This window comes from Sciurus vulgaris, assembly GCF_902686455.1.
Source record: "Sciurus vulgaris genome assembly, chromosome: 13".
Classification (NCBI taxonomy): domain Eukaryota; kingdom Metazoa; phylum Chordata; class Mammalia; order Rodentia; family Sciuridae; genus Sciurus; species Sciurus vulgaris.
In genome coordinates, this window is record NC_136474.1 from 12,298,672 (window position 1) to 12,311,266 (window position 12,595).

A 12,595-nucleotide genomic window follows, 5' to 3' on the forward strand; every position below is an offset into this window, starting at 1 on the left:
AGTCCTATCTCAAGAGCAGCGTGGCAAACGCGGAGCCACAGGGAGTGGAGACGGCGGTCGCCGCCGAGCACCCACCATTTTAGGCACTCTGGAGGGTCCGGCAGCTCCAAACAGGTCTCACCCACAGGCGGGCATCGCCTCTCCAAACCCCAAGCGAGCATCCCACCCAAGCCCCCTCGAGGACGGGACGACCCCCGCAGCCAGTGCGACCGGTTGGCGTGGTTGAGCCGCCGACTAGGAAGGCAACTGCTAAGAAGGTGAGGAAGAGGCCGACCAGAGCGTGAGAAGCGAGCGCCCCCTTTCAAGGCCACAACACCAGAACCGGCCGAGGTAGACGCACGGCCGGAAAGCCCCGACCAGCACTGCGCAGGCGCCAGGGTGCACCAGCCCTCTCGCGTCCTCTCGCGCGATCCCAGTCTCCTCATGAGCCCAAGGGGAGGCGGGATGCATTCTGGATGTTGTAGTTCGATTGCGGACAAGCGGCCTCGGTCGCGGGGGGACTTTGGGCCCGAAGACGACAACTCCCGACGTGCCCCGCGCAGGGGCACGGGCGTTTGCTCTGGGCGGTCTCAGCCGTCAGAGCCGGGGGAGGAGGACCGCGAAGCCTGCGGCGGCGGGAGGAGGGCGTGCGCGTGCGCGCGCGCGGGGCCGGCCCGACCTGTTCCGTCCCAGCCCTTGTAAACAGGCGGAGGCCGGGCGGGGTGGGAATGGGGCGCCTGAGGCCGGCCCGGGGCGCGGCGCAGAAGGCGGCGGCGGCGGCCGCAGTGGCGGCGGCGGAGCGGGCGGTTGCGCGGCGGCAGGCGCAGGTCAGTCGCGGGGGGCGGTGGCGTGCGGGGTCGCGGGCTGCCCTCCTGTGTCAGCGGGCTCGGGCGGGGGGCGTGGCCGTCGCGGCGCTCCTCGGGGGCAGGCTCGCCTTCCGCGCCCCGGGGCTCGGTCCTCCGCCCGCAGAGCTGCCGCCTGGCTCACCGCAAGCGTGCGGGGCCCTGGGGCGGGGCTCTGGTCGACCCCGAGGCGGCGGGAGGCGCGGGACACCGTGCACGGACGAGGCTGCGGGGGGCACCGGTCACCGTGAGCGGAGGAGGCTGCCGGGGGTACCGGGCACCGTGAGCGAAGGAGGCTGCCGGGGGTACCGGGCACCGTGAGCGAAGGAGGCTGCCGGGGGTACCGGGCACCGTGAGCGTTGGAGGCTCCGGGTAGCACCGGAGACTCTGAGCGGAGGTGGCTGCGGGAGGCACTGGGCAGCGTGAGCGGAGGAGGCTGCGGGAGGCACCGGGCAGCGTGAGCGGAGGAGGCTGCGGAAGGCACCGGGGACCCCGCGCAGAGGTGGCTGCGGGAGGCACCGGGGACCCTACGCGGAGGTGGCTGCGGGAGGCACCGGGGACCCTACGCGGAGGTGGCTGCGGGAGGCACCGGGATCCTGCGCGGAGGTGACTGCGGGAGGCACCGGGCACCGTGAGCGGAGGCGGCTGCGGGCCTGGCGCCTGCGGCCGGGTCCTCTGTTCAGGTCTCCGAAGCGTCTGTTTGGAGCTGAGAATTCCTCTCCCCAGTCATTTTCGACGTTTGTGCGGACAGGCTTGCAGTCGAGGCCAGCTTGCTCTCCCTTCGCCTGCATTTAGCATTGCGAAACAGGTTTTACGGAAGAGTCCACACCTCGGTCTTCCAGAAGTGGTCACGCTGGTTCCAGTTTTGGCATTCGTTACTGCAGGTCGCCGCTCCTGGAGCAAGTGTGTTAGCCGAAGGCCTAGCAGCCTGCAGGAGGGTCAGGAAAACCTTGGCTCGCGGTATCTGGAACGTGCAGGAACGGAAGTGCGCCCCGTGGACTCTGAGTGCGCGCCGCGCCCTGCCCAGCCTCGGTGGGGAGACTCCCTTAAGTTTTTGCCTTATGAAGTGGACGCACTCTGCTGCAGCTCTTCGGGCCATGCTCCATCACACTCGGCAGTCATTCCCAGAACACTTGAGTGGTGATAGGTATAGGCCCATTTTTGGCTCTGTGTTCAGGGAGGCAGCAGTTCCAAAGGAATGAGACTCAAGGAGAAGGGAAACTCACTTCTATCCGCAGAATTGCCTTGGTGATTTGACAGTTTTTGGATTGCCTTCCGGAAGAGAGTAATTAGTGTGGACTGTATGGGCAGGAGTAGGCAGTGGGACCCACTTTTGGTTCAAATGCCCTGTAGGTCCAAGTGGGGAATGCTAGTTTTAACAGTGATTTTTTTTTAAAGTATCAAGAAACAGTGTAAGATTACCAAATTTGCCCACTCTTTGAAGTATTGTTTACTGCAGGTCTTGCAGAGACCATTTCCCCCCCATGAAGTAGAAAGATAGAAGTGGTTTCAGCAGGCTCATATTAACTTCATATAGTTCTGGCTTGTGCAGTTGTATTTGCCGAGGTTTTGCTTGGCAAGGAGAAATCAGGTTCAGATCATAACCCAAAAGTATTTTGTTCTTTTTAGAATGCAAAATACATGATAGAAGCTTATGCTAGCATATGTAAGAAGGAACAAGGAAAAGCGCTGATTATTTAGAATACAGGAATTACTGTGTGGTAGGTTCTTTGCCAAGTAAAGATGGCTTGAATATGGATGAGAGACACTGCCTTCAGATGGTCAGACTTGTCTTTTTTTTTTTTTTTTTTTTTGCGGTACTGGGGATCGAACTCAGGGCCTTGTGATTGTGAGGCAAGCACTCTACCAGCTGAGCTATCTCCCCAGCCCTCAGACTTGTCTTTTATTTGAATTGTCAGTGAGTACAATATAAATATATTTTCTGTTGCTGGTGATAGAACCCAGTTCCTCATGCATGCTAGGCAAGTGCTCTGCCACTGAGCTACACTACCAGTCTATAAGTGCCTTATGGTTTTAAGATTGCTTTGGTTGGAGAAAGTATGGGGGTTCAGTGATGTACAAAGGGGTAGTGATCGGTTTTTTTGGGGGTAGGGGGATGGATATTGGAATTTAACCCAGGGGCACTTTACCACTGAGCCATATCCCCAGCCCTTTTTTTCATTTTGAGACAGAGTCTCACTGAATTGTTGAGGGCCTAAGTTGCTGAGGCTGGCCTCAAACTTACAATCCTCCTGCTTCAGCCTCCTGAGTCACTGGGATTATAGGCAAGCACCACCATGCTTGACTGGTGGTCAGTTTCTTTAGGGAAGCCATATATCTCTGTGTTCTGTGTGGTGGCTCAAGTCTTTTGACTTAGGGAGCACTGTTCAAGAAGAGTGCATAGATAACAAGTAGTTTTGGAAGTGGGCTTTGGAGAACAGGGAGACTTAAAGCCAGACAGAGGAAGAACCGGAAAAGGAAATTCCTAGGTGTTCATAGATACAGAGGAATCATGAGAAGGAATGTCATCAAAACCAAAATAGGATGTTTTTAAATGGAAGCTGTACTTGGTAGCTGTTAGTGGTTTGGAAGAGAGGCGTCTCCTCCACAGCTCCCATTGGTGAGGAAGTGTTCAGAGGAGAGATGACTGGATGGTGAGAGCTGTAACCAGCCAGCTGGGTGGTAACCAGGCTGGAGGAGGTGGGTCACTGGGGCTGCCCTGCAGGGTGTCTCCCTCTCCCTGCTTCCCAGCTGCCGTCATGTGCCCTTCTGCCATGTGCTGCTCCATCGTGGGCCCCGAGCAGTGGACCCTGACAACCGTGGCGTGACCCTCTGGAACCGTGAGCTAAAATAGACCTCCCCTCCGCCACGTTGTCTCTGGCAGGTGTTTTGGTCACAGAGACACAAAGCTAACAAAACAACCAACTCTTAGGGAAAATCAAAATTATTTTTTAAAAAAGGAAAGCACTCCTTTAAATGCTTTGAGTAGTTGAATAAAATTGGATTATATTAGGAGTCTATCAAATTTGGTGACTCTGAAGCTACTGAATTTAATAGCTAAGTGCTTTTTGAGAAGGTGGTTAGGGAAGGAGCGCACATTGCCAAGTTGACACAGGGCCCCTGCACGTAGATACTGAAGAGTGAGTGTGTCTCAGTGCGAAGGGAAGCATGGCGAGGTGGGCAGAAGTCCTCGAAGGTTGCGGGAGCAATCTTACTATGACCTTTAAACTACCTTTTACTTTAAGCAATATCTGTATTGACGCATAATTCATGTGCTCACAGTATTAACCCTCTTAAAGTGTACAGTTTGGTGGTGGTTGGTCTGCTCACAGTTGTGCGTCCATCTCTGCAGTCAGGTTGAGGAACATTTACATCAAGCCCAAAAAGAAACCTTTTACCAGCCCTCCCAGCAGGAGCTGTGTGACTTGGATCGTCGCTGTGTGGTCAGAAGTACAGGTGGCGGCTGGGGACTTGTGACTGGCAGCTGAGGCGAGGGCTGCACACTGGATTCTGAGTGGAGTAGTATGCCCGATTGGTGTCTCAAAGTCGGAGAACTGGAGTTTGGGATAAAGAAACGTCATTTGGGTCAGAAGTGTCAGGAAAGGGCCATCTGTTCCGCATCGGAGGAGCTGCCAGGCCATTTCCAAGGCAGCACCGCACTCTGCAGTCCAGTTCTCCCCCTTTCCACACCTTCGCCAGCATTTGCTGTTTTCTTTTTTTTAAATTCGGGCTTTCCTGGGGTGTGACGTGGTATCGTGTGGAAGGTTTGGTTACGTTTCTTCGATAGGTGATAGCGTTGAAGATCTGTTTATGTGCTTGTCAGTCAGGTGTGTGTTTTCTCTGCAGAAAGCTCTGCTCAGGTTCCTGGCCCATGTTTAGCTGGTTGTTTCTTTTGTGATTGAGTGCTGAGAGTTTTTGGTACGGCGTGGGTACTGGACCCTTGCCAGGTACATGGTTACAAGTTCTTCTCGCACTCTCAGTTGTCTTTTCACTATCTTGATAACATCCGTTGGTGCTCAGGAGTTTTCAGTACAGTTGAAGTTAAGTTGATGTTTTTTGTTGTTGTTGTTGCTCATGCTTTTGGCATCATACTAAGACTCTGTGGCCAGATCCAGGGATGTGAAGATTACCCTCCTCTGTGCACCATGGAACACGCCTGTCATCCCAGCAACTCAGGAGCCTGAAGCAGGAGGATTGGGAGTTCAAGGCCAGCGTCAGCAACTTAGTGAGACCCAGTATCACAATAAAAATGAAAAGGGCTGGGGTTATGGATGTGGCTTAGTGGTAAAGTGATTTCCCCAAAAAAAAAAAAAAAAAAGAACAAAAAATTTACTCTCCTCTTCTAAGAGTTCTATGGTTTTAGTGTTTTTTTTTTTTTTTTTTAAGTATGTTGATGGACTTTTATTTTATTCATTTCTTTTTATGTGGTGCCTCACACTTGCTAGGCAAGCACTCTGCCACTGAGCCACAGCCCAGCCCTGGTTTTAGTTCTTACCTGTAGGTGTTGATCCTTATGGAGTTAATTGTGTTTATGGTGAGAAGGGTTTATTTTATTTGTTGTGGTAATCCAGTTGTCACAGCCCTATCTGTTGAGACCATCTCTCCTGATGTCCTTGTTGAAAATCAATTGACCACAAATATCTGGGTTTCTGGACTCTCAGTTCACATCCATTGGTCAGCATATTCATTCTTCTGCTGATATCATGTCCTGTTTTAATTATTGTAACCTGTAGTACGTTTTGGAATCAAGAAATGTGACTTCTTCAACTTTTGTTTTTCTCTTTTGGCAAATGGGCATGGCAGAAGAAAGCTCAAGGCACCCAGGAAGCACAGGAAGAGAGAGGGGGAAGGGGCCCAGGACAAGGAAAACCCTCCCAGGTTCCTCCTTCAGTGACGTTCTCTAAGTAGGTCGCACCTCACAGTATTCTGTTTGGCCCTCGTGATCCAGTACTTTCCCAAAACCCCACCTCTGAATACAGACTTTGGGGACTTTCTAGATCCATACCATAACACCCATTGGAAATTTTAAAAATATTTTAAATTGAAAATGCAGTTGATGCACTGATAAAGGCATTATAAATCAAAAAATGATGAGTTCAACAATGGGAAGTCCAGATGGTTCTCGGTGTACAATGAATTGTGTCTTGGTTAACCCACATAAAGTGGAAACATCATAAGTTGGAGCCATCTGTATTAAGTTTTCTCTTCTATTAATATGAATGTCTTTCCATTTACTTAGATTTCTTTCGGCATGTTATAAGTTTTCATTATACAAGTCTTTTACTTCCTTGGCTAAATTTATTCCTACTTATTCCTTTGGATGTACTGCAAATGAAAAGTTTTTTCATTTCCTTTTTTGCCTGTTCACTGCTAGTGTTTAAATACACAACTTATTTTCTTTCTTCATTGTATATCTTGTAACTTCGTTGAATTCCTTTTCTCCAGTAGTTTCTAGCATATCAGTTCGGATTTTCTATATAAGACTGTGCTGTCTGCTAATAGAAATAGGTTTGCCTTTTTTCCAGTGTGGAGAGATTCCATTCATTGTCTCTCCTAATTCTCCAGGTAGAACAAAGTAGAGTGGACGAGGCTAGAGCAGATTCCTTGTCTTGTTCCTGCTCTGGCTCCCCTCCAGTCTTTCACCATTAAGTATGGTGTTGATTGTGGGTTTTCATTGTTGCCTTTGTCAGGTGAGGAATTCCCTCCTGTTCCTCGCTTGTTGAATGTGTTGCTTAATTTCTGCATACTTTTTCAGTCTGTAGCATTTTTGTCTGTATTGATTTCCAGTTTTATTTTGTTATGATTGGAGAACAGAATTGGCATTGGATCTCAGTCCTTTGCACGTTATGGAGTCTGTTCTGTGCTCTCTCCTGGAGAAGGTTCCAGGTGCCCTCCAGAGGTGTGTGTCGGTGGCTCTCCAGCTGTCTGCGAGTGCTTTGTCGTGGTGGTGTCACGTCTCCTCTCTGCTGTTGCTCTTCTCTCTTGGTCTGTCCATTATTGAAGGGGATATTGAATGCTCCTGTGGTTGATCTCTCTCTTGTCAGTTCTCTTATTTTTTGTTTTGTATTTTTTGTGAGCTCTGTTATTAATGCACGTATGTTTATAACTGTCACATTTTATCGGTGGATTTACCCATTTGTCATTACATAATACCGAAGAGGCAGTCTGTTTTGTTCAGGTTTGGCGTAGCCATTCTAGTCTCTTGGTTACTAGTTACATGGAATATTTTTTCTGTCCTTTTACTTTCAGCCTATCTGTGCCTTTGAATCTTTAGTGAGTCAGTGGACAGCATGTAGTTGGATAATTTATTTTAATCCATTTGCCCGCATCTGCCTTTTGTTGTTTTTGTTGTACAGGGGATTGAATCCAGGGTGCTGAACCACTGAGCCACACTCCCAGCCCCTTTTATTTTTTATTTTGAGACAGGGTCTTACTAAGTTACTTAGGGCCTCACTCAGTTGCTGAGGCTGTCTTTGAACTTGTGCTCCTCCTGCCTCAGCCTCCCAAGCTGCTGGGATTATAGGCTTGGGCCAACATGCCCAGTAATATCTGCCTTTTAATTGAGGAGTTTAATTCATTTATATTTAATTACTGATAAAGAAGAACTTCTGCCGTACTGCTATTTCATTTTGTTTTGTTTCTTTTGCAAGACAGACTCATTATATCGCCTAAGCTGATGGGCTCAGTGGATCCTCCTGTACCTGTGGCCCTCTTAGCTAGGGCAGCAGGTTTATGACAGTCTAGTTCAGATTAATACCTGCCTGATTTCAATAGTATAAGAAACTTTAGTCCTATAGAGCTGCACCCCCTTTATGCTGTTATTGTCATAAATTACATCTTTACACATTGTATGCTCAACACTGATTTTAATCATTGCTTTATGCAGTTGTCCTTTAAATTAAGAGAAAGAAAAGAGATAGACAAATCTAAATTTGTACTGTTTTTTGTATTTACCTGTGTGTAACCTTTGCCAGTATTTTCTTTTTTTCCCCCCCTTTGGTCCTGGGGATTGAACTCAGGGACACTTAACCACTAAGCCACATCCCCAGCCCTATTTTGTATTTTATTTAGAGACAGGGTCTCACTGAGTTGCTTAGTGCCTCACTAAGTTGCTGAGGCTGGCTTTGAACTCGTGCTCTTCCTGCCTCAACCTCCCCAGCTGTTAGGATTACAAGCATGTGCCACCGAGCCTGGCTTTTTAAAAAAATTTTTTTACTTGTCAATGGTCCTTTATTTTATTTATTTGTTTGTTTGTGTATTTGTTTATTTTTACGTGGTGCTGAGGATCGAACCCAGTGTCTCACACATGCCAGGCAAGCGCTTTGCCACTGAGCCCCAGCCCCAGCCCTCTTCTGTTTCTTTCTGTGGATTCGAGTTACTGTCTAGTGTCCTTTCACTTTAGTGTGGACACTGGGTAGCATCCTTGTACGGTGGGCGAGTCTTCTAAGTGATGAGTTCTGTGTGCGTCTTAATCTGGGAATGTTTTCATTTCTCCTTCAATTTTGGAAGATAATTGTGCCAGATAAGGCCTTCCTGCCTGATGGGCTCCCCCCGTGCTCGGCTGTCATCCCTCTGCCTTCTAGCCTCTGGGTCTGAGGAGTAATCTCGCTTTTTTCCAGATTCTTTGTCTTTCAGCTGTCTAGGCTGAGTCATGGTGGGAACTCTTCCATTTATCTGACTTGAGTTTGTGAAGTCTCTTTATTAAATTGGGAAGTGTTGGGCCAGTCTGTCCTCAGGTGGTCTGCTCCTTCCTCTCTTTTGGGACTCCCATGATGAGTATTTGGCATGTCTTTTGGAGTCCAGTGTACCTTTCAGGCTCTGTTACATTCTCCTTATTCTTTTTTTGTTGTGATCCTTGGACTGATCTATCTCAGTTGACCTACCTTCAGTTCTGAGCCCTTCTAGTAAATTTTCTATTTCTGTTACTGTCCTTTTCAACTCCAGAACTTGTTTGATTCATTTTTTATGATTTCTGTCTTCAGACTTCCTTTTTGTTGAGACAGAATCCTCTTGCTTTCCTTTGGTTCTTTAGATATGTTTTCCTTTGGTGCTTGAATATGCCTAAAACTTCTGACAAAAGTTTTTATGTGGTAAGTCCCATGATGACTTCTTGGGACCAGTTTCTGTGATCGCTGTTTTCTCCTGCACGTGGACTGGTTCTTTGGTTTCTTTGTGTGCCCATAGATTTTTGTTTAAACTGAACAGTTGTCAGTATCCTAACATGACAACTGGAAGTCAGATTCTCCCATCTCTGGGAGATGTTCTTTGTAGTTGTACTTAGTACTTGTACTTAGTACCTGTACTCATTATAGTTGTGCTTAGTTCGCTTAGTGACTTTTCTGAACACATTGTTGTAAGTTCTGTGTGGTTTGTCAGGTGCGCCAGTTGAAGGTTCTGTTCCATTGACTTGGCAGTGATTAGGAAGAGATTTCCTTAAATATTTGGAACCACAAGCATCTCAGTCTTTGCAGAAGTATGCTATGCCCTGCTGGGGTACACATAAAGCACTTAGCCAGTTTGGTTTCCTGTTTGTGCAGAGCCTCAGGGTCTTCTCAAGTCCCTTCCGAGCACGTGCACAGCCCTGGATTCCCAAGAGCGTGCTGACTCTCGTCCAGGCCTTCTTCCCATCCCATGGTTCTGCAGCCTGCTGTCTTAAGATTGCTGGTCATTGTATTGCTTGCCCTGTCACCCACTGTTCCAGTCGTGGTAGCTAAATTGTGTGTACAGATGCTTTCTGCAGCACTTCTCATGCACCGTGGTGACTTGCTCTGGGGAAGTTCCAGGTCAGTTGCACTGGATAAAACAGGTCTTTTAAGCAGGTGAGTCAAGGATCCATGGATAGGCCAACCACGTGTTCGCTAATGAGGTTCATTCTGCAGCACCAGTGCTGGAAATACAGGCTGTTGTTTTCAAGGCTGTCGGGGAGCCCAGGATGTGAATAGAGAGTGTGTTTGTTAAAGTGTCACAAAAGCCGGGTGCAGTGGCACACACCTGTAATCCCAGCGACTTGGGGCACTCAGGCAGGAGGATCACAACTTCAAAGCCAGCCTCAGCAAAAGCGAGGTGCTAAGCAACTCAGTGAGACCCTGTCTCTAAATAAAATACAAAATAGAGCTGGGGATGTGGCTCGGTGGTCAAGTGCCCCTGAGTTCAATCCCCAGTGTCCCCGCCCCCCCAAAAGTCACAAAACTTATTTCTTACCAAGATTCAGTTTTTCCTGAATAAGCTTTGTCGGGATTGCCGTAAGCTTTTGGGTTGTTTCCAGGGTTCTGAAAAGTTGTTTATGGCTGTTTTTTGCCAATTTGGGGTTGCTTTCTTGGGGTGGGTGGACTTTGGACTCCTTATTCCACTGTTTTCACCAGCATTGCCCGTCCAGCTGCCTGTCTAGCCAGCCGCCCATCCATCCATTTCTTTGCCAGTTAAGCTACCTGTATTATGATGGTTCTCTGAGTTTCTTGTGGTGTTTTTTTTTCTTTCTCTCTGCTTTATTTCTGAAGGGTTTTCAGGTGACCAGTAAAGATGCAAGATAATGAAGATTTTTTTGTCTGTCACAAATAGTGCTGAGGTAAATATCCTTTTATTTACATCTTTGCTCACTTTTTTGTGTTTGGTGGCCATGGTTCTGATAGTGGAATTCCTGGATCAGTATATTAATTTGATAGCTTTTTCTGAGATGTCTCCTATCAGCTTATACTTCTGCCAACAGTATGAGACTGTCTCTTCACACCCTCCCTCTTGGTCCTAGGTATGAAACTTGTTTTTCTTTACAAAATTGGTAGGTGTGAAAGGGCATTTCGCATTTGCTGTTCTTTCATTTTAAAATATCTTTTATTGTGCATTTTGTTCATATACTTTACTTATTTTTGTTTTATTAAAAAACAATTATTTGTCATTTCTGGTGCCAGTATTTTTTCACAAATTTCTTGTTGTCTTTTTGAGTATATGGTATTTTAAAAATGTAATTAAGTGTAATTAAATTTTGCAAATGGAAAATTAAGGAAATGGAAAGCAGTAAACTCGAACAGACTTTTATCTGGTTACTTTTATATTTTTGCTTTGTAGATAGCTAACAGCACAAAGATGGAGGAAGTTAGTTGAAGCTCACGCCCACGTTCCAAACAGCTCAGAGTTGAGCCTAGATGACTGGTCAGACTCTGAAGCCCAGATGCTTTACCACCCTGCCTCTCCATCTGTGTATTTCCCACTTTCTCTACAGAGAGATGCAAGTCTGGAAGAGATGAAAATAATATCATTGCACTTTTAGCTAAAGATTGAACATTGTTTTTTGAAAGAGATCATGCTTATGGTTCATAAGGGTGAAAAGTATGTCTCTTCTCTACCTTGTCCTCAGCCATCCAAGATCTCTCCCAAGGGATCACCCCTATATATTTCCTTGCTTGTCTTCAGAGGCCTTTTATACACATGTAACCGAAGATGTGCCTAAGCGTGTGTGTGTCCACCCCGAACAGTCCCAATGTAACACGTAGAGGAAGGGACTGGGTCTTTGCCGAGCACCTGTTACGTGATAGCCATGGAGCCTGTTCCTTTATATTTGAATGAAGTTCTTCAAACAGGCCATCCGAAAAGGTTATTTAAATGTGAATGTTTTGCATAAAAGCTTATGGAAAACAAAAATACTGGTAGAATTCATTTGGAATTGTTTTTGGAGCTTGACACTTATGTAATGAAACATGGTAATTCATCGTGAAGTGAAGCTTAAATTAATTCAGGAGCACAAAATTGAGAGCCATTTATTGTTGATAAGTTGAGAATAAAACTGCATTTCATTTTCTTTGTTTAAAAATGAAGTGATCTGTCAGTCATAAAACTGTATTTGTGTGACTGCTAATCTCATTTATAGCTAGTGACTTTTCATAATCTACAGATGATAGGTGCCTTTAGGTAAGGGTACAGTTGGCCGTCTGTGTCCTGAGGTCTCATCTCTGGATTCAGCCAACTACAGATCAAAAAACAAAATTGCACCTGTAGTGAACGTGTTCAGTTTTTTGTCTTGTCGTTTTCTCCAAACAGCTATTCACATAGCATCTACATCACATTAGGATCATGACCAATCCAGTGATGAAGTGAAAGGGAGAATCATAGGTCATATGCAAGTACTGTACCATTCTACATGGAAACTGGAGCACCTTCAGATCTTGGTGTCCACTCCTGGGCACACTCAAAGTGCACAGTCTTGGGAGGCTGCATGGGAGACCTTGATTGCATGTGGCTGTGGACTTCTGTCAGTCACCTGGGCTCTTAACTAAGGGTATGGATGAGCAGTGTGGGGGCCAGAGGGCGGGTGAGAGGCAAGGAAGGTCCTGGAATGACAGGAACCCGAGCGCAGCAGGTCATCCTGGGGGACACACGGGCAGTGCCAGCTGTTGGTGTCACACGGCGCCGTCCTGTGCTGGGACATTTCCCCGGTGGTGAGGCGCAGCCTCCCCTCGGAACTACGTGGACTGAAAGGTCATGCCTGTCCCACTTCAGCTCATAAATGCAACAGAATTTTAAGAACAGTAGCGCTCGTGTTTTAAGAGGAGATCCTTTTCACTTTGAAAGATTCCAGTCTTCTTTTTTGTGGGACTTGGATTCTAAGAAATGTTTAAGAGTCTCCTGGGTGGCTCCTGAAGCTGGTGTGGGAAGTGAAATGGCGTCTGGCTGGACAGAGAGGGTGCGGCAGGCTTGGTGCCTGGGGCCGAGGCGAGCCGCTCCCCAGTGAACGCACTGCTCACCACGCTCAGCTAGACAGCTAAGATGTGTGTGAGCGCCTG

At 47.4% G+C, this 12,595-nt stretch overlaps 1 protein-coding gene across 1 annotated transcript in view; it reads left to right on the forward strand.

Moving 5' to 3' along the window:
• The first annotated feature begins 617 nt into the window (after positions 1-617).
• RALBP1 (ralA binding protein 1) overlaps positions 618-12,595 on the forward strand; it is a 31,948-nt gene continuing 19,970 nt past the window's right edge. The window contains exon 1 of the mRNA XM_079108855.1: positions 618-806. The gene's annotated coding sequence lies outside the window, so the exon portion shown is untranslated. The remainder of the gene's footprint in view (positions 807-12,595) is intronic.